The following is an 18,949-nucleotide window of genomic DNA, read 5'->3' as shown; positions in this document are numbered from 1 at the left end:
TGAAACAATAAAACGAATGCAATACGGCTGAAAGTCGCGTGGCCTGTCACGTGACTCTCGCTCCGCCTACTGCTCGAGTTTCATCTGCCTCCTGCACTCAGTCTGCCCGTGGCGTCTGTTTTAAGTAGTTGACGTTTTGTCTGTGCGTCGGAAAATGTTGAGTGTACAGAAAGAGCAGCGTGTTAACATCAAATTTTGTTTCAAACTAGGAAAATCTGCAAGTGAAACGTTTTTAATGTTACAACAAGTGTACGGCGATGATTGTTTATCGCGAACACAAGTGTTTGAGTGGTTTAAACGATTTAAAGATGGCCGCGAAGACACCAGTGATGACACTCGCACTGGCAGACCATTGTCAGCAAAAACTGATGCAAACATTGAAAAAATCGGTAAACTTGTTCGACAAGATCGCCGTTTATCAATCAGAGCAGTGTCTGAGTTAACAGGAGTTGACAAGGAAAGTGTTAGGCAGATTCTTCATGAAAGTTTCAACATGAACAAAGTGTGTTCAAAAATGGTTCCAAAGTGTCTCACAATTGAACAGAAGGAACGCCGAAGAATGATTTGTTCTGACATCCTGGAAAACATTGAAAGTGATCCCACCTTCTTACAAAATGTTATTACTTGCGATGAATCGTGGTTTTTTACTTACGATCCCGAAACTAAACGCCAATCGATGCATTGGAAAACTCCTGGTTCTCCACGACAAAAAAAAGCACGAATGTCAAAATCGAAATTCAAGGCAATGATGATTGTTTTTTTTTTTTGACATCAAAGGGATTGTGCACATTGATTGGGTACCAGAGGGACAAACAGTGAATCAGCATTACTACATTAGCGTCCTGGCTACCCTACGTGAGCGAGTATGGAGAAAAAGGAACGATTTGTGGAGAAAAAAGTCATGGATCCTTCACCAAGACAATGCCCCAGCTCACAGTGCGTTGTCAGTGAACACGTTTTTGGCAAAACACAACATTCCCATCTTAGATCATCCTCCCTACTCACCTGATTTGGCCCCCTGTGACTTTTTTCTTTTCCCTAAAGTCAAGTCAGCTTTGAAAGGAACTAGATTTGAGACTGTTGAAGCAGTAAAAGAACAAGCGACGGAAGTAATGTATGGACTTACCGAAAATGATCTACAGCATTGCTATGAACAGTGGAAAATTCGTATGGAGCGGTGTAGAGACCGAGGAGGAGAGTACATTGAAGGAGATAACATGAAATTGTAAATAATTGTAAATAAATGTTTTTTCCAGCATCAGTCCGGTTTTTTTCTAGCCGCACCTCGTACAGTTGATGCTTCTATCCAGGTCGCTCGACTTGACGCTTCTGTAGAAGGCGCAGAACTGGGCTGTGGCCAGTCGGGTGCAGCGCTTATGTTCTCTTTGCACAGAAGGCGCTGCCGTCGCGTTGTCATCCCAGAGAGGTGTCAGTTCACGTGCAACTGGCTGATGTCTTCTTCACAGCCCTCTTTGCTCTAACGTTTCTGATTTTACGCCGGAACAGTTTCAACACATGGAAAGAAAATTGCTATGTCAGCTCATAAGGTGAAACGTCCCCTTTGAACAATTATACACGACTGTCCTTAAACTGATACACAATATTTTTTTTTAGCGCAACGCAATCTGACTTTCAAAAATCCCTACAAAAGAATGGCCCTGACTAACATTAAACTATACCTTTCACAAATCACTTACCTCACAAAAATCTTCGCTGCTCAAGCTACTGCAATACAGCGAGCGCCACTACTGCCAGCTAAATAAAAGATTCAAACTATGGAAGGCACTAACTACTAATAGGGATAGTTGGCAAATGAAAGATATTAATAGAGAACAAACAATGTATTTACCTTGATATCATCATATATAAATATAGCAGTTCATGAGAAATTACAAATCTCCGCCATCTCTCTCCCCACATCCACCACTGCTGGCAGCTCACCTCCAACTGCGCAACGCTACGCGCTGTTCACATCCAGCTGCCGCTGCCCAACACTACAATGGCGAGTATTACAACAATGCAAAGCAGCCACAGACTGCACACAGCACAGCCAGTGATTTTCATATTGAGCGCTACGTAACGTTGCCAATAAGAAAACATAAACAGCCTACTTACATAGAGAAAACATAAACAGCCTACTTACATAGCCCCCATGCTCCCCACAAAAAATTTTACAAATTGGTTTAGGCAGTGCCCAATACAGATTTGATAAAATTTTTCATAATTACAATAACAAAGAAATCAAATGCACACACTTATTGATACAATGTTGGTCAAAAGCTAAAATTTTCTCACAGTCCATAAAGATAGTCCTGATCATTCATCATAACAGTAATTACAGGTTTTTTTTCACAAAGTCTCATTAGTAAAAGAAATTGCACACAGAAGTAGTGGATTTCCATGCAGTCTTGAAGAAGTAGTGTTGTCCTTCCAGCGGAAAGACAGTGCTGACTCTCGACATGCTGACAGGTAATGGGCCACAACAGAGCAAACCCACTGCAGAGTCAATCGAAGTTTTGATGAATATTGGTAGGTAGGTCATCACAGAGCAGACCCACCGTAGTCCTGGTAGAGATTATGGTATTGGTGGGCCACCAGAGGTGCAGACCCACTGCAGTCCTTGTAGCAATTGGTGGGCCATCAAAGATGCAGACCCACTGTAGTCCTGGTAGAGACGGCCAGCAGCCATCTGTTGCAAATGTGCAGGTGCACAATCACCATCGAAGAGTCTTGCGGACAATATAGCAAGTCCATAACCACCACTTGTGCACTCACAAAGTTTTTTGGAATTGTCCTTAGAACGAGCAATGCTGTTATCCAGTCCCTTGCTGAATTATCAACACACGTGCAAACACTAACAGTCCCTACTTCTTACATATTGTCCATATACTATGACCAACAGAAACGTGTGCAGTGAAATGGAACTTACATGTTAATAATATCATGAACTGGTGACAATTACAATTTTATAACATAAGAATACAATAACAAAGGTACAAAATACATCATTAAAAACATAACAATACAGATAACATTTGTAGTACAGGCTTTACAAAAGAATCGAACTAACATATACATCAGTGAAATTATGACATGAGTACATACATAAAAGATCACAATAACTTTTGAAACATCAACTTCACACATGAGCATTAAACAGAACGGAATTAATAATGTCTAAAATCTTTACAAAGTAAATAACATATTATTAATGCCAATTATATTCGAGGATAACAGTATTCCTCATCATAGTGAATGTAGCTTAATATTAAAAGAAGAAAAAATTCTATGAAACTACACAGAGACAGGAAGAAAACAAATACACAAGGGTACACAAACATATAGTGGGATAACACAAAAGGGAAAGGACAGGGTTTGTTTTACTGCAGTATTTTGCATGGAGATCTCCCTTTGTTCATCATTATTCGCAAAAAGTCCTATCTAAGCCTGCCTTCTGTATTTTGTTCACATCCTCTGTCAATAATAGTTTTTCTCCACTGTACAGTATCCTATTTCTTATAAATTTATAATAGTTAGTTTCTTATATAGTCTACCCCCTCTTAAGCTAACTTAAATCTACTGAGCTCAGATGCTAAACTAAGGGACAAGACAATGCAGCATCACATAAAACAATTAATATAAACAGCAATGAAAAAAAAAACGCAGATTTGCGAAGCAAGCAGCATTAAGAAATTAGCAAAGCAATTGTAATATTACAACTAATCTAAGGCAATGTGCAGCAAACAATAAAAATAAATCATTAGTAAAACTGGCTTAACAGAATAATGTAAAGTCAAATTCAATAACACTATGCCTGGCAAACAGCAGCAACTTATACCTAAACATGACATAGCTCAAGCAGAAAAAATATTACAGTAAAAACAACAATGCAGATAAGGGAAATGTATATTCACATCTTAATGTCTATGTAATTAAAGTGGTGCACCACAACAACTTATTGTAAAAAAAATATTACCATGTACTTGAAAAGAAAATTATGTGTCCAGTTACTGTTACTAGTCCCTTCTTATTGTTCTTTCCTTTCCAAGTGCTCCTTTTTTTAAAGAATGTGGATTACAAAATTATCATTTAATAGATCTGTTGACAGGAAGTGTTCACATTAGCAAATGCATCTAAGTTTATTTTATAAAACTAATGCTGTAACACAGCTGGAAAACAGGTATCAAATGATATAAGCAATTACGCAAACCAAAGCACACATATATCATTCAATAGTCATGCGACATTTCATAAGTTAGTAGAAATTCTCTCAACTCTCGTAGAAAGACGCTTGTCGTAATCAGGTGTGCAGATGTAAAAATATTTCTCGTCATTTCATTAGGCATTTCAGTAAATATCATAAATTACGAGCTCCACAGTATGCTTTCAACAAGGAAATGTCAATAGCGAGGACAATGGCCTCCCCTTTCTTTTTTTCTACCTGTGCCGCTGAAAGGCTAATGGCTTTTTTCGGGCGGCTGTCACCCAGGTGGATGCCCGCGACGCATTACGTGCAGGTGGTCACTTAACTTTCTTACGGAAATATTTACGACAGCAGTTTCCGCTATAGTGACAGTCTCACATAAAAATATTTCACAGGTCAAGAATTAGCGTTGCAAATCTGTAGAAAGAAAATCCTATAAATATAAGTGTCCAAATAAAATATTCGTCAGCATTGTGATACAGTCACGAATTTACGCACATTTCATAACTCTTAAAGTACAATTCTTGGTTTCCAACATACTTCTTATTCCTCATATACGGTAGCATCATCTTATTGATCATAAACATATCTCAACAGCATAGTACACATCGTCGTCGTAATAATAACATCATAACACCTCAGTCAAATCTCAAAAACGTCGTAGCTTTCTGCAATAATTTCAAAACCTAAAAAAAATTCTCTGCTCATTTCAATAGTGTCATCTACCTCAAACGTACTTTAAAATCATGCTCCCTTACCAAATATATCATTCAAAGCTCTCATAGTATCACAATGATTCCGAAAAAATATGAACAGTTTACAAAGTACAGACAAAATACAATTTCATAAGTGTGAAGTTACCCAACTGTGTATTGTGTAAACATGTGTCACTGATGTAGTAAAAAAATGTTTATCTCTCAGTTAAATGATCAGATGGCTGTGTAATTTGTGTGTTAGAGAAATATGGTACCGATGTGTAAAGTTGTATAAACAAATACCATATTAGCTAGGGTTCCTTGTGGTTGCCACACACATGGTACACAAAGTAAGCGTGTACCCCCCTGAGGATTAATGTAATTATACCCTCAGGTGTTACAGATTACAACAATGGAATGAAATGTATCACTGAAAACTTTCTTTGTAATTCAAAAATCTTTAAAAATAAATGTTTTAAGTACAAAATTAATCACTGAAATGTGTGTCCTGTAGCGCTAAATGTGCATCTTGTTGTAAGATAATCTCTGTGGAAGTGTCGTAGTTATGTTCCTCCGAAAGCTAAGTTCTGCAGAAGCCAATGTACTTACCTCATGATAAACAAAAGTAAAATGCTTTGCGTAGAGATATCTTAGTTATTACGCTTATTGTTGTGATGATGAAAGTACTGTGCTGTAACGTATTGTTGTGCTATGGAAAAGGCTGTCTCCTTGTAGCTATACCACAAAAGTTACTAATAAAACATGTTTTGCTTTCCAGAAGAATTCAGAAAAACTGTGCAGATATAAAACAGATACACCGCAAAAGCAACAATGTAAATTATGTCACACATTAGTAGTGTCGTAATATAACCATGTAGCTGTCAAAGAAACCAAATACTAAGTCATCTTTAATCTCACAGAAAGTACTTTAAATCCCAAATGTATTTTCAAGTAAACCAAAATGTTGCATGAAAATCTCATTAGCAGTGCCAGTATATGTTCTAAGTATGTGAGCCTTATAGTCGTTATGTAATCGTGCAACTAACAAGCAAGAATGTACAAATACAACACTGTGTCGTCTGTTCACTATAACAATGCATTCGTAATTTCTGTTTAAAAATGTTCCCTAGGTTCTAGACTGGATATTTAACTTCAAACATTGTTGCATGTTAACAGTTTCTTAAGATTGAAAAAGAGTACTAGTAATGTGAAGTGAAAAATTTTATACCAAAGGCTAAGTTAAAAAGCAGATTATCTCTCAATAAATGGTTTTACATGTGAAATGTGGTGTAAACCTTTACTCTTCCTAGTACGCAGAGTTTAAACTTCAACGCAATCATCGTGTGGTATACGTCGGAAAGGAATGCTAAATCTTTTCTCAAGGTTAGCATCTGTGTTATTTTTCTCGGAGCCAGCGGGCGCACGCGGCTGCCTGCTGTGCGAGTCATTGTCTGTCTCTTTGTTGGCGTACATCTACACTTTTTCCAAAGATTGCACCTTGTAATTTAATCTTACGTAACGGAAGTGTGGGGCAATCGTTCGATTTGTTGCATTTGCTAAAGGCTGTTTCACTGATTACTGAAATGGGACTGCCAGAGTCAAGTACTGCCGTAAATTTTACGTCATTTACAGTAATGTGAATCACAGGATATGCAATGTTGTTATGTTTTACGTCGTGTTCCTGGAGTAAGATGTCCCTAATGTCTTCCATTTTTACGTAATTACTAGCTACGGCAGCTGCGTCGTTAGTGTCATAAGAACGTTTTGTGGCTGCCAGCGGTGTGAGTCATTGCCTATTGTCTCTTTGTTGGCGCGCGTCGTTATTGGGATTTGGAGACCTAACTTCTACAAATTCACCTCCTCGAGAGGGCCCTGCTCTGTTTGAATCCCCCCAGTTCTGATGCAATTCAGGTCTGTCGTTACGATCACATCGTCTGTCGTCATGTCGGTAGTTCCTGTAGTTTCTTTCTTGTCGGTTAAGTGGTGGAGAATTTCTCCCTGAATCGTAACTGCGCGCTGAACTGTTGCGTCTGAAGTTATTCTGTCTCCCTTGATAATAATTATTTTGGTTCCCATATTGTCTGTTTCTCTGATTGTCTCTGTGATAGTCACTACCGCGGAGAGGTTATCTTTCCCTGTAATTATTACTACTCTGGCAACGGTTGTCGTACGGGTGGTGTCTATTTTGGTCACGATTTGCGTTGTAAGAATAGACCAGTCGTGTCCAGTTATTGTTTCTGTCGTCACGGAATTGTGACGGATGTGACCTGTAATTGTTGTGTCCTTGTTTTCGCGTTCCGCGATTATCAGTGTCAATTTCTAGTTCTTGTAACAGTCCCTGAAAAGCTTCAATGTCGTCTTTGCAACGTCCTGCTAAAATAATATGCCATAAATGTTCAGGTAATTTGATTAAGCAAATGCGGATGAGTTCTGAGGGGCTGTATGGGTTTGACAGGTACTGATTCTTGTGCAACATGTCTTCAAAATATTTCACAAGACTGGAGAATTCAGATTGTTCGAAATGTTTCATCATTATGATACCATGTTTTACTCGGTCTTGTGTGGCTTGAGACCAATATGCTGAGAGGAAGGCATGGTAAAATTCTCCTTCACTGTGGCAATCGTGAATGACCGATCGCATTCTTACAGCTGGTTCATTCTCTAAGTAGCCACACATAAATTCTAATCTGTGTTCTAACGACCAGTTGGGAGGAAAACAATGCGAGAATTGATGGAGCCATGCTTGTACTTCCCGGATTTCTCTTTGGTGTTGTGTATTAATTTGATTCTGATTTTGTTTGAATTTTCTTATTTGTTCATACTCTTCTGTGTCAGTGAAGGCTACGGATCTTGTGTCATTCAGATCATCATCTACCTTTGTAGATAAGTTAGTGACCTGATCCGAAAGTTCGGCTACTTTCTCCGATAGTGTGCTTATCTCTTCAGTGTGTTTTTCTGAACCAAGTTTCAGAGTATCTACTGTGTCCTTAAAGTTTTCCTGAGTTTTTGCAAGTTGCGTAACCGAATCGGTAGATGCAACTGAGTCAAATTTAGCTTGCAAGGTCTCATGATTTTCATGAACAATAATTTGCAGTTCTTTTATGGCTGCTTCGTGATTCTGTAATGCATTTTCATGCCGCAAAAAAATAGGTTGAAAATGCTCACAAATTGGTTTTTTTACGTCATTTCAGACTTTTTGACATTTCGATTCAATGTTATGTAACTCAGTAGTTAAATCTTCACATATTTGTTCAAGTGTTTGTTCCAATGAGTCTAACTTTTTAAGATTTTGTTCCACTGTGTCTAACTTTTGAAGCTTTTGCTGTGTTTGTCTCTGATTTTGTTCCATTGTGTCTAACTGTTGCTGTGTTTGTCTCTGATGTTGTTCCATTGTGTCTAACTTTTCAAGCTTTTGTCCCATTTGTTGCATTAATTGTAGTAACAATGCACTGGTGTCTGAAACATGTTCCTCAGTGCTTTTCGGCAGTGAAGTTGCACCGGCAACATTCACATTTTGACAAGCGGAAAATGTGTCTTGACTCATTTGAGAAAACGGTGAGGACGCAAAACCTGAATCTACAGTATTTGCAAAACTGTGTCCTGTCATTTCGGATTCCTGAGGCGAGCTGTTGCCGACCAATCGATCGATAACGCTTCCCTGTTCACAACCTGTTTCACTGTCTACACCATTGTTTGCCGCCCGCTCCATTTCCCTATGCGCAATTACCAAATTACTACTTTGAACATTAGTTAATTCATTACTCTGCGGCGCTAACACACTGCTTTCATCTTCAGTGTCATTTCTCAGTTTACTTTGGAGCCTAGTGTTACGTTTTTCACACGCCATTATTGTCACAGTATTTCACACGATAACACAGAAAAGCGCAATTTGAAGAGCAAAATAAAATAACATAGCTGCGAAATACTTGGTGCAAATCTACATGCATGCCACAACTGTTTTACTGTACAACAATGAAAAACTACAACTACAAAGGAAATTCTCTCTATAATTACGCGCTAGCAATAAACAATAGCTACACTAATTACACAAACTACAAGAAAAAAATCAGAAGATTCCAGTGAGGAATCCTAGGCTAAGGGTCGACATATGAAACGTCCCCTTTGAACAATTATACACGACTGTCCTTAAACTGATACACAATATTTTTTTTTAGCGCAACGCAATCTGACTTTCAAAAATCCCTACAAAAGAATGGCCCTGACTAACATTAAACTATACCTTTCACAAATCACTTACCTCACAAAAATCTTCGCTGCTCAAGCTACTGCAATACAGCGAGCGCCACTACTGCCAGCTAAATAAAAGATTCAAACTATGGAAGGCACTAACTACTAATAGGGATAGTTAGCAAATGAAAGATATTAATAGAGAACAAACAATGTATTTACCTTGATATCATCATATATAAATATAGCAGTTCATGACAAATTACAAATCTCCGCCATCTCTCTCCCCACATCCACCACTGCTGGCAGCTCACCTCCAACTGCGCAACGCTACGCGCTGTTCACATCCAGCTGCCGCTGCCCAACACTACAATGGCGAGTATTACAACAATGCATAGCAGCCACAGACTGCACACAGCACAGCCAGTGATTTTCATATTGAGCGCTACGTAACGTTGCCAATAAGAAAACATAAACAGCCTACTTACATAGAGAAAACATAAACAGCCTACTTACAAAGGGAGGCATGGGTCTGTTGTGCGAGCTTGCAGTTTCAGTGCACTGATAGCTGTAAGGGAGATGAAGGATTTTGTGTGAAAAATTATGTCCAGTTGTAAGAGGGATACAGATATTGATATTTCCAGAACTACAACCGTCTGGAGAATGTATTTCCGATGCTTTGCACTACATCTACATCTACATTTACACTCCGCAAGCCACCCAACGGTGTGTGACGGAGGGCACTTTACGTGCCACTGTCATTATCTCCCTTTCCTGTTCCAGTCGCGCATGGTTCGCGGGAAGAACGACTGTCTGAAAGTCTCCGTGCGCACTCTAATCTCTCTAATTTTACATTCGTGATCTCCTCGGGAGGTATAAGTAGGGGGAAGCAATATATTCGATACCTCATCCAGAAACGCACCCTCTCGAAACCTGGCGAGCAAGCTACACCGCGATGCAGAGCGCCTCTCTTGCAAAGTCTGCCACCTGGGTTTCTTAAACATCTCCGTAACGCTATCACGGTTACCAAATAACCCTGTGACGAAACGCGCCGCTCTTCTTTGGATCTTCTCTATCTCCTCCGTCAACCCGATCTGGTACAGATCCCACACTGATGAGCAATACTCAAGCATAGGTCGAACGAGTGTTTTGTAAGCCACCTCCTTTGTTGATGGACTACATTTTCTAAGGACTCTCCCAATGAATCTCAACCTGGTACCCACCTTACCAACAATTAATTTTATATGATCATTCCACTTCAAATCGTTCCGCACGCATACTCCCAGATATTTTACAGAAGTAACTGCTACCAGTGTTTGTTCCGCTATCGCATAATCATACAATAAAGGATCCTTCTTTCTATGTATTCGCAATACATTACATTTGTCTATGTTAAGGGTCAGTTGCCACTCCCTGCACCAAGTGCCTATCCGCTGCAGATCTTCCTGCATTTCGCTACAATTTTCTAATGCTGCAACTCCTCTGTATACTACAGCATCATCCGCGAAAAGCCGCATGGAATTTCCGACACTATCTACTAGGTCATTTATATATATTGTGAAAAGCAATGGGCCCATAACACTCCCCTGTGGCACGCCAGAGGTTACTTTAACGTCTGTAGACGTCTCTCCATTGATAACAACATGCTGTGCTCTGTTTGCTAAAAACTCTTCAATCGAGCCACACAGCTGGTCTGATATTCCGTAGGCTCTTACTTTATTTATCAGGCGACAGTGCGGAACTCTTTATCAAATGTCATTAGATTGGGGCTGCAATCGTAATATTTAATTTTAGTAATAGTGATAAAGTGTGGCTGGTTTCCTAGGACGACACTATCTGGCTTCATGGCACATGTTGGAGGTAGCATCTGACCGGAATGAATGGGCATTTCTGGCTGAAGACTCTTGCGAGCGGCAGGCACAAAGACAAGTTCTGACTGGCCAGTTATTCATTTCTTGCCCACAGCCGCAAGAGCAAGTCCAGGCAGCCATGCCTTCTGGATAGCTAAACAGCGAACTAGTACTCAGTAGGCATTGGGTTGTCTCTATGATCGCACGTGTTGCATGTATTTCATAAAAAATTCAGGAGATTCAATATAGTGAGTGTTGACGCTGGAAGTATTGATAGTATCTGAATTCCTACCACTCCAACTATCCCTGGATACTCTCCATGGGCGGGGGTGGTGAATCTGGTACACAAGTGCGTCCACAACTGCAGATGCAGTCACGGCTTCAGTTTTCACTGAACTCTGGTCATTGGTGCTGGCATTGTACGAGGAGATTGTCACACTGCGTGTAGACATTGGTACATGGGCACATGGGATGAATGAGTGTTTCAGCGATCTCTGACATCTAGCTATGACAACTACTGCTACAGACTGGATCATGATTTAAGTGTGCTTCTCAAGACATTGCAGTGGACTCTGTCTTGCAGTGGTATTTGCTGTTGTCTCTTCCTATCATGTAGTATGCCCTTCCTCCTCCTCCCCCTTGCAAATGTAGTGGAGAGAACCAATTTAGAAATTCTTGATTGATAATGATCTCTGATATCTAGACACAAAAACTACTACTACCACTATTACTACTACAGACTGGAATGTGGTTTAAGTGTATTGTGTTTAGTGCTTCTCAATACGCTGCATTAGACTCTGTGTTGCAGAAGTATTTGTTATTGTTGTCTCTATCCTGTCACACAGTAGACCCTTCCTCCTCTTTCTGAATGTAGTGGACAGAATCAGTTTAGGAATTCTATGGTGCTAGTCACAACATCAAATTCCTGATTGGTCAATTTATGCTTTACGATGGTACTGTGAGGACACTTACCAGTCCAGCCTTGCCTGTAAGGACGAAGCATGCAACTGAACTGAAATTGGAAATTTTCAGCTCCCTATAACGCAATGGATTTACTACCAAATGACATAACTTTACCAGTATCCACCAATAGGAGACAAGGGAGAAAAATCCAGTAAGGTTAGGAAACCTGGCGGCTGCGTGGTCGAATCCCACAAAATATACCACTCATAGAGCCAACCAATAGGATGCAAGGTATCGATTTAATGAACTAGTCAATCAATCTGGTAGACTGGAGGATGATTTCCAAGACACACACAGCTTGGATTTACCAGGTATCCATGACTTTATTCAGGATTAATGTGGGGTTAGTGTTACAGTCGAATGTATTTGTTCCAACCACTCCAGGTTTCCATAGCAGTGAAAGTGTCAGAACAAAGGGCTGTACCAACTACTAACGCCAGGTCTGCATGAGTGGTGAGGGGAGCAGGGGAGATGCTGGAAGGGAGGAAGGGGTGGGGGGACATCTTGGTCTGTGTGTGAGACAGAGAGAGTTAGAGAGAGAGAGAGGGAGAGAGAGAGTGGATGGGAGGGGGAGGGGGAGCGAGCGTGTGTTTTGACAGGAGTTTGTCAGGTATCAAACGTGAAGTGGTTGGACTTGGGTGTGCATTGCTCTGTTGTTGGTGCAAAAGATTTTTAATAGTGTAATTGTATGCAGTTAGTTATGTTGATGGTATTCCTTTCACTATCAGAATAAAAAAGCAATCAATTTAATTATTTCTTTTCAATGGATTTTACAAGACCTGCAGCTCCCAAAGAGGAGAGAATGATGAGCAAGAGAGATCAAGCCCAGAAAATTGAATTTTATAAGTAAACTGTATATCCTTTGCTGTGTACTTGAGTTTTGTATCATGAGATCCTTCCTCTCTGGCACAGACCTGCCAATTTCCAGTTGGGAGTGGGGAGGGAGAGGGCTGGGTAATTTCTCAGATGGGGAGGTATTGGTTAATTGACCAAATTGATAGAGTGGGAGGGGGCTATTTAAATAACTCAAGCCAGATATTGTACTTGTATTGCCAAGGGAAAGAGGGGATGGTTGGAGATTTCTAGAGGGTTGGAGGAGGAGGAAGAGGGGGAAGGGGAAGGTGGGAGGGTTTCTCAGAAGGACAGATTGTCACCAAAGGGTCATAAATCTACCCCCAGGGGCTCTTTATTTTTTTAGCAGAACAATAGGTTAAGGTTAGCAGAGGTGATCATAAATCAGTCAAGTATGCCCCTGAATGTATGCAACATGCACTAACAAAATGCACCTGTATTCCCTTTATCCCACTACTCACGAGTTGATTTTCTGTCTGCTTGAAGTAATTTTTGGACAAAACATTCGGTATAATGTCATACGAATTCTATCTCTGGCACTAGTTTGGATTGCATGACTCTCCCAATCCACACCTAGCAAGTTGAAGACACCCCCTATAACAACAGCATGAACGGAAAACCTATTCACAGTATTCTGCAAGTTCTCTCTGAAGCTCTCTACCAGTACAGCTCCTCACGCAAGTGACTATAAAATCATCCTGCTACCATTTTTCATCCACCTTTGATGCTTAGCTTCGACCAGATTCATATTCGGAATCAGCTATAAAATCGCTAGATATTATCGAATTCCTTACTGCAATCAATACAGAGCCACATTTGGCGTCTAACCTGTCCTTATCTTAATATTCCAAGTCAACACAGTGGTTGTTTCTCTTCAGTTAAATATTGGAGGTGGGCAACTTCATGTTAACCCTAATATTTATACTTCTCCTTCACTGCACAAAAAGTCCAGATAAGCCGAAAATTTTTAAAACCAAAACGTAACACGACGACCCAAGTACATTTCAAAAACGGTTGTGCGTCCCAAGGGGAGCCAGAATCGATTGTGGAAGAGGAAATACAGCAATTAGATTCCTTGCCAATGTGGGGCAGCGTATATAGGCCAGACATGCCACACAGTACAAGAACGCTGTGGCGAACATAAGCGTCATACACGCCTTCGTCAACTGGAAAGGTCGGCAGTTGCGGAACACTATCTGAATTTAGGACATTGGGTGATTTACGAAAATACGGAAGTTTTATCCCCAGCATCATCTTTCTGGGCCGGCCGAAGTGGCCGAGCGGTTCTAGGCGCTACAGTCTGGAACCGCGCGACCACTACGGCCGCAGGTTCGAATCCTGCCTCGGGTTTGGATGTGTATGATGTCCTTAGGTTAGTTAGGATTAAGTAGTTCTAAGTTGTAGGGGACTGATGACCTGAGCAGTGCTCAGTGCCATTTGAACCATCTTTCTGGGATTGCGTCATTGAGGAAGCAATACATATCCGTACAGCTGATAATCTCATCAACGAGGATACGGGATTCCAACTGAGCACAGCCGGGAACCCTGCATTGGCTGCTATTAAATCACGACGCGAAAAATCCAGATTCTTCGATAACAGTCCCGTCATAACATTGGTCTAGTACGGCCGTTGGTGAGTAACGTCTGGCCGCGCTGTTGGCATACGCAGCGTACAGCGCACGTGCAGGAGAGCCGCTCTGCGATTTTCGGCAGGAGTTTGAATATGGCACCATCTAACTGCAAACCATTGCGCATGCGCGATTTCTGCGCCTGCGCATTCTTAGCGCGCGTTCTAGAAACGGGGCGTCGACGTGCGGATACCGTCAGTCGTACCTAGCCACCAGCAAGGTTGACCACCTGAAGATGTCGGACAGTTGCTCCGAGGAAATATTGTGGAATTTGCACAACGTGATCCGGCGGCTAACCCGTGAAGACTATTTACAACATATCCGCCGGGAAAGCTTGAAACGTCACAACTAGAACCGTATTTGAGAATCGACTTTTGAGTGTTTACATGACAAATCACAAGCGGTATTGGGAAATCGGTTTACGAAATCCGGTTTTGAGATCAGCATGTAAACGTAGTGACGATGTTTCCATTACTACCCTATCCATTGATTTAAGGGAATAGTGTTGCCTCACTTAAATGTTTGGCCCTGTGGCCCTGTTATAGTCGTGTGCACGCACGAACGCGTTTGCTAGGGCGATGCATAGTAGTGAGTGCGGTGTACCATGTGACGCTTTAGCCAGTAGCATCGTCCTGCCGCGTCTGTCCATAGTCTGTAGCAAGTACGGCAGCGTAGAACATGTAGTGTTTATTTTATTGTTACAACGAAGATAAAAAGTCAGTCATCAGCTGCACAGGAAAACCTTTATTTGGCTCACAGTTTAAACTGTCGTCTTCAGAGGTGAAATTGGCTTAAATCATTGGTAAGTAAATGTCAAAATAAGAATCGGGCGTCCATTGCCAGAGAATCAGCAAAATATGGCGACTGCGCTAAAAAATATATATGATTGTGCGATGAGTAGCAAACAGTTAACTGTCAAATCTGACATCGTACATAGTTTTTTTTTTTTTTTTTTTTCGTTCCATAGATCCGTGCTGAGGAGATCCTCGTGGATGTGGAACATGTCAATTTATTTTTTTAAAGCTGAAATAACAATACTAATAGTATGAATATATACAATACATCATTTGTTTCTATTAAGAAATTCGTCAATGGAGTAGAAGGAGTTGGCCACTAGTAAGTCTTTCTACATCTACATCTACATCTATACTCCGCGAGCCACCTTACGGTGTGTGGCGGAGGGTACTTATTGTACCACTATCTGATCCCCCCTTCCCTGTTCCATTCACGAATTGTGCGTGGGAAGAACGACTGCTTGTAAGTCTCCGTATTTGCTCTAATTTCTCGGATCTTTTCGTTGTGATCATTACGCGAGATATATGTGGGCGGTAGTAATATGTTGCCCATCTCTTCCCGGAATGTGCTCTCTCGTAATTTCGATAATAAACCTCTCCGTATTGCGTAACGCCTTTCTTGAAGTGTCCGCCACTGGAGCTTGTTCAGCATCTCCGTAACGCTCTCGCGCTGACTAAATGTCCCCATGACGAATCGCGCTGCTTTTCGCTGGATCATGTCTATCTCTTCTATTAATCCAACCTGGTAAGGGTCCCATACTGATGAGCAATACTCAAGAATCGGACGAACAAGCGTTTTGTAAGCTACTTATTTCGTCGATGAGTCACATTTTCTTAGAATTCTTCCTATGAATCTCAACCTGGCGCCTGCTTTTCCCACTATTTGTTTTATGTGATCATTCCACTTCAGATCGCTCCGGATAGTAACTCCTAAGTATTTTACGGTCGTTACCGCTTCCAATGATTTACCACCTATGGCATAATCGTACTGGAATGGATTTCTGCCCCTATGTATTACATTTATATTACATTTATCTACGTTTAGGGAAAGCTGCCAGCTGTCGCACCATGCATTAATCCTCTGCAGGTCCTCCTGGAGTACGTACGAGTCTTCTGATGTTGCTACTTTCTTGTAGACAACCGTGTCATCTGCAAATAGCCTCACGGAGCTACCGATGTTGTCAACTAAGTCATTTATGTATATTGTAAACAATAAAGGTCCTATCACGCTTCCCTGCGGTACTCCCGAAATTACCTCTACATCTGCAGATTTTGAACCGTTAAGAATGACATGTTGTGTTCTTTCTTCTAGGAAGTCCTGAATCCAATCACAAACCTGGTCCGATATTCCGTAAGCTCGTATTTTTTTCACTAAACGTAAGTGCGGAACCGTATCAAATGCCTTCCTGAAGTCCAGGAATACGGCATCAATCTGCTCGCCAGTGTCTACGGCACTGTGAATTTCTTGGGCAAATAGGGCGAGCTGAGTTTCACATGATCTCTGTTTGCGGAATCCATGTTGGTTATGATGAAGGAGATTTGTATTATCTAAGAACGTCATAATATGAGAACACAAAACATGTTCCATTATTCTACAACAGATTGACGTAAGCGAAATAGGCCTATAATTATTCGCATCTGATTTATGACCCTTCTTGAAAATGGGAACGACCTGCGCTTTCTTCCAGTCGCTAGGTACTTTACGTTCTTCCAGCGATCTACGATAAATTGCTGATAGAAAGGGGGCAAGTTCTTTAGCATAATCACTGTAGAATCTTAAGGGTATCTCGTCTGGTCCGGATGCTTTTCCGCTACTAAGTGATAGCAGTTGTTTTTCAATTCCGATATCGTTTATTTCAATATTTTCCATTTTGGCGTCCGTGCGACGGCTGAAGTCAGGGACCGTGTTACGATTTTCCGCAGTGAAACAGTTTCGGAACACTGAATTCAGTATTTCTGCCTTTCTTCGGTCGTCCTCTGTTTCGGTGCCATCGTGGTCAACGAGTGACTGAATAGGGGATTTAGATCTGCTTACCGATTTTACATATGACCAAAACTTTTTAGGGTTCTTGTTTAGATTGTTTGCCAATGTTTTATGTTCGAATTCGTTGAATGCTTCTCTCATTGCTCTCTTTACGCTCTTTTTCGCTTCGTTCAGCTTTTCCTTATCAGCTATGATTCGACTACTCTTAAACCTATGATGAAGCTTTCTTTGTTTCCGTAGTACCTTTCGTACATGATTGTTATACCACGGTGGATCTTTCCCCTCGCTTTGGACCTTAGTCGGTACGAACTTATCTAAGGCGTACTGGACGATGTTTCTGAATTTTTTCCATTTTTGTTCCACATCCTCTTCCTCAGAAATGAACGTTTGATGGTGGTCACTCAGATATTCTGCGATTTGTGCCCTATCACTCTTGTTAAGCAAATATATTTTCCTTCCTTTCTTGGCATTTCTTATTACACTTGTAGTCATTGATGCAACCACTGACTTATGATCACTGATACCCTCTTCTACATTCACGGAGTCGAAAAGTTCCGGTCTATTTGTTGCTATGAGGTCTAAAACGTTAGCTTCACGAGTTGGTTCTCTAACTATCTGCTCGAAGTAATTCTCGGACAAGACAGTCAGGATTATGTCACAAGAGTCTCTGTCCCTGGCTCCAGTTCTGATTGTGTGACTATCCCATTCTATACCTGGTAGATTGAAGTCTCCCCCTATTACAATAGTATGATCACGAAACTTCTTCACGACGTTCTGCAGGTTCTCTCTGAGGCGCTCAACTACTACGGTTGCTGATGCAGGTGGTCTATAGAAGCATCCGACTATCATATCTGACCCACCTTTGATACTTAACTTAACCCAGATTATTTCACATTCGCATTCGCTAATAACTTCACTGGATATTATTGAATTCTTTACTGCTATAAATACTCCTCCACCATTGGCGTTTATCCTATCCTTGCGATATATATTCCATTCTGTGTCTAGGATTTCGTTACTGTTCACTTCCGGTTTTAACCAACTTTCCGTTCCTAATATTATATGCGCACTATTTCCTTCGATAAGAGATACTAATTCAGGAACCTTGCCCTGGATACTCCTGCAGTTTACCAATATTACGTTAACTTTTCCTGTTTTTGGTCTCTGAGGACGGACGTTCTTTATCAACGATGATAATGTCCTCTCTGGTAAGCCGTCAGGTATTTTATCGTTTCGCCCAAGGGGGGATCCCTCTAACCTAAAAAACCCCCGTGTGCACGCCACACGTACTCTGCTACCCTAGTAGCTGCTTCCGGTGTGTAGTGCACGCCTGACCTGTCTAGGGGGGCCCTACAGTTCTCCACCCAATAACGGAGGTCGATGAATTTGCAACCATTATAGTCGCAGAGTCGTCTGAGCCTCTGGTTTAGACCCTCCACACGGCTCCAAACCAGAGGACCGCGATCGACTCTGGGCACTCTTTCAGGCTCCTTTTAAACTGAGCTTCATTTGTAACTAAATTTTTTATGTTTACTAGCAAATTATTGAAGATGTGTGTTCCTGAGTAGTGGACCCCTTTTTGAACTAAAGTAAGTGCTTTTAAGTCCTTGTGCAGATCATTTTTGTTCCTGGTATTGTATGTATGAACTGAGCTGTTTGTTGGAAAAAGAGATATATTATTTAGGACGAATTTCATTAATGAGTAAATATACTGAGAGGCAGTAGTTAGTATACCCAGTTCTTTGAAGAGGTTTCTACAGGACGTCTGTGAATTTACTCCACAAATAATAC

This window comes from Schistocerca serialis, chromosome 9 (genome assembly GCF_023864345.2).
Source record: "Schistocerca serialis cubense isolate TAMUIC-IGC-003099 chromosome 9, iqSchSeri2.2, whole genome shotgun sequence".
Lineage (NCBI taxonomy): Eukaryota > Metazoa > Arthropoda > Insecta > Orthoptera > Acrididae > Schistocerca > Schistocerca serialis.
This window is presented reverse-complemented; position numbering follows the sequence as displayed.